The sequence below is a fragment of the Nanorana parkeri genome, unplaced genomic scaffold (assembly GCF_000935625.1).
Source record: "Nanorana parkeri isolate BGI_ZX_2015 unplaced genomic scaffold, ASM93562v1 scaffold1625, whole genome shotgun sequence".
Classification (NCBI taxonomy): domain Eukaryota; kingdom Metazoa; phylum Chordata; class Amphibia; order Anura; family Dicroglossidae; genus Nanorana; species Nanorana parkeri.
In genome coordinates, this window is record NW_017307893.1 from 142167 (window position 1) to 146717 (window position 4551).

Genomic DNA, 4551 nt, shown 5'->3' on the forward strand with positions numbered 1-4551 from the left:
TTTTTTTAGGAATGTTTTATATTTATTTTCTAAAAATCAGCTCTTATAAAAGTAATTCCTCTACCAGGTAAAGCATTATAAACGCATATACTTACTAGGGTGTACTTTACTGTTTTTGTTCCCAATAAATATGAAACTAGGTCATGAAAAAGAATATGCATGTCAACTACAAATGAGACAATTAAAGATTTTCTAAATATACTGTAGATATTATTGTCTTTTGAAAGAGGTGCAGGTTGTCCTTTGAAAACTAGGTATGCATCCTTGAAACTTTAGGAATCCTTTAGCGAGCACTAAAAAAAGAGAACATGGCACATTAGAAAGATAGGCATTGTGATTGCAGAATTGTTTTAGATAGCATAATATAAGGAGAAAAAGCCGCACACCAATATTGTTTATCTATCGTACCAGGGATTAACTTTATTCCATAGTAGTTACAGCATCCAACATGATGGAACTCCCTGCCCAGTCACTGCCCAGCTCTGAGGCGTTTCACCCTTACGGGCTTAGTCATAGAGATCGCCCGATCCAAGAGTAGACACACTTTATTCTATAAATGTTTTTTAAAAATGACATACTCACAATGGTATAATAAAAGAACGCACACAATCTCCTCTCAGTAGGGAAACGTAGTCCCACCTAGTAGAGCGCAGCCACCGTCTTGTCTGCCGATCCACAGCCAGCTCCAAGCCTACACACTTTACTCACTGGTTTACGCTTTTCAGGGGCACGCCCCTTCCTCAGAACCCTGGGTTCTGAGGAAGGAGGCTTGCCCCTGAAACGCATGTGGATTGGCAGAGAGGACGGCGCATGTGCTCCTACTAGATGGGACTATGCACTCCTACTGAGAGGAGATTGACATACTTAGGTCTATTAGTTTGGAGGAAACTATTTGCACATGGTTGGTACATTGGCTGCAAGAACGGACCAAGAGGGTAGTAATAAATGGGTCATTCTATAATTGGGAAAAAGTCGGGAGTGGGGTGCCTCAGGGGTTGGTCCTGGGACCAATCCTGTTTATCCTATTCATCAAAGATGAAGATAGAGCTTGGGATCCATAGTTGGATTTCCATTTTTGCCGATGATACAAAACTGTGTAAGGCAGTAAATTCTAAACAGAAGAAATGTGCATTTCAACAAGACCTGGATAAAATTGAAGCATGGGCTAGTCATTGGCAAATTCCATTTATGGTTAAAAAAATTAAAGTTATGCACACGGGTGCAAAGAACGAGTGCGCAAACTACTATCTGGGGGGGTCTGCATTAGGGAAGACGGACATGGTGAAAGACCTGGGGGTGCTCATAGATCACAGATTTGGCAATGGCATGCAATGCCAAGCAGCGGCCAGCAAAGCTAACAGCATATTGTCCTGCATTAAAAGAGGGATTGTAGCAATAATACATCCACGTTATAAATCACTGGTTCGGCCTCATCTTGAGTATGCGGTGCGATTTTGGTCACCACCCCCCATGAAGGACATCCTCGAGCTTGAGAGAGTTCAAAGAAGGGCCACAAAATTAATTACAGGGATAGAAGGCCTGAGCTATGAAGACCACCTCCAACAATCAAACTTATTCTCCTTAGAATGGAGGCAATTAAAAGGGGACCTTATTACAGTCTTCAAAATCAGCAATGGGGACAACAATATTCGGAACAAGTTGTTTTCACCAAGAATAGTACTGAGAACCCGGGGACACAACAAGAGGTTAGAAGAGAGGGGGTTCAATCTTAGATCGCGCAAAGTTTTTTCTTTACTGTACAAGTAGTAAAAATGTGGAATTCCCTTCCAGAAGCAGCGGTATCCACTGATAATGTAGAAAAGATATGGGAAGTGTTAAATACACACACACACACACACACACACACAAACACACTCACACACACTGAACTGGATGGATCTTGGTCTTTGTTCAACCTCACCTACTATGTTACTATGTTACTATGAGATTGTGCATGCTCCTATATTAAAGCATTGTGAGTGTGTCACTTTTATAAACATTTATAGAATAAAGGTGGTCTACTCTTAGATCGGGCACTCTTGTTTTTGTTGTAAGTGTTAAGATACCTGGATCTCTGGGAGCTGCCCTTTAGTAGATGAAGCACAGTAACAAAGAGAGCTGTTTATGCTGACTGTGCCTGAGGGGGACTGGCATATCTGTTAGTCATATAGATTGTAAGAGTGAAACGCGTTAGTGCTGGCCAGTGACTGGACAGGAAGTTCCGTCATGTCAGATGATGTAACTGCTATGGAATAAAGTTTATCTATGGTTGATATCGTTGTGCACCTTTTTCTCTTTTATACCGTGTTTCCCCGAAAATAAGACAGAGTCTTATTTTTTTTTCTACGAAAAAAGACACTAGGTCTTATTTTCGGGGGATGTCTTACCTGGCTGCAGCTGTCCGCTCTGCCGTCCAGGGAGCCACAGACATGTGGGCATGTGTGCGGGCGGATAAGGGAGGGAGCTGCGGCTAGCGCTCCGATGCCGTCCAGGGAGCTGCTCTGGGTGCTCTGTCAGCCAATCGGAAGACTCCTGTGGATTATGGATAGCTTCTGGCAGGCACCTAGAAACACGCAGGTTGTGGAGACCAATTCTGGATGAAGCAGCGAGATTTTTTTGGGGTTCTTTTATATTGTGTGTGTCACATTGCTATCATTCTCTTGCTACTCAGTGAGACATTCACATACAAAAAATATGCAGGTCAGTATTTCAAATGTTTCTCTCTGCACCTTTATTCTCGGTCAGTGGCTCACCGTGTAATGAAGCTGGATGATGAGGATTACAATGATATAACTAGCAAAATGAGAGGTACCTTTAACTAGAAAATAGATGTTAACTGCCTAAACAGACACAGTGAGGGGAATTTATCAAAACTGGAGCAGATGGAATCTGGAGCAGTTGTGCATAGTGACCAATCAGCTTCTAGCTCTCATTTTTAAAGCTTAACTGAACAAACCTAAGAGAGAAGCTGATTGGTCGCCATTGGCAACTGCTCCAGATTCTGTATGCTATAGTTTTAATACATCCCTTTTCTTCAATTATTTTCCGGCTTAAGGTGAGTGTACCAGTGACATGCGGTACCTCTTGCTCAGGGTGAGGCATTCCCCAGCCCCGCTGACCGAAGCCCCACCCCCTGCCAGCCAAAGCTCCACCCCCAGCCCATCCCCAAGCTAGTGTAAAGGAGACAGGGAGGAGCCTCGCTGTCCCTCACTTGCTCCTCCTTGCTGAGGCTCTGTGACTGGTTACACAGCGGGGAGGATTTTCCTGCTGTGTAACCTGTTAGATGTCGATCTGAATGGAGAAAAATCTGCCAGCTTCACACATGAAGCTGACAGCTTTTTCCTCCATAATTCTAGGTGAGGCTCCGCCTCACCTGCCTCCGCCTCACCTGCCTCCCCTGACCGCACGTCCCTGGAGTGTACACAAGATACTTCAAGAATGACTGTGTTTTTTTAAATATGAAGAACATTTAAGACCTGCTGAAACTCATATTACAATGCTCTACTAGGAATAGATCCTTAGTGACACACACAAGACTTCTGAGAATTGCCCCATGGAGATATCTGTCTGAAAACAATCTACACTTGTTAAGACAAACTGCTTAGCTGGCAAAAAATCCTTTACACACATAGACATGTTTTTCGCCTGTTACAAAGCAAAAATCTGGCATATTTAGCAAAGCAAACAGCGAAGTGTAATAACCCAGAACAATTCATCTTCCTGAGATCGGACTGTGGAAGACTGAAATTGATTGCAATGAGTTGGCAACAATTTTCTGATCTGCAGTGTACTTATCTAAAGAATGATACTTGTGTATACTTATCTTCAGGCATATTATACTCACAGATGTAAAAACAAATGTGCACTGTAAGTTCATTTTTAATACGAGACATCTGCAGCTCTCTTGGCTCAATGTAACACTGTACACCCTGTAAGAAAAAAGCAGTAGCTTTCCCGGCAGTTGAACCCTCTTTATTAAAGTATTATTAAACTCTCAAACTTTTGTTCAATAATTAATACAGATCAAACAGATACACATTGCCTAGATCCACTTCCCTGAACTTCCTGTTCATAAAACATTTTGAATTTTGATTTTGATTTTATGCAGCAGTACTCTGATTACTCATTTTTTTTATAAATTCTTTATTTCAAGTTTTCAGAATTTTATTAAACATAACTGGATAGATGTGCCCAGGTGGACTAGCAGGTCCGGGCACGAAAAGAACATGAATGACATAGAAGCGTTACACGTGACGTGTTACTGTTCGTGGGAAGCGTGCCGCGCCGGTATTCTCATGTTTTATGTGTTCTTATAACATTGTAACAATAAGAAGGAAGTTCTGTAACATCGGCAAATACTTAGCATTTAGGGTATAGGTAAACAAGAAGATCCCTACTAGTGTCATTGGAACATATATGTAAGATGGGGGTATCCTCTCCCGGAAACCCAAGCGTATAGGGGTACTGCATACTCATTTGATGGTGGCAGATAATGTGGAAAATATACTTTAGGGTTTACATATGTATTGTGTGTGTGTCTGTGTATGTATA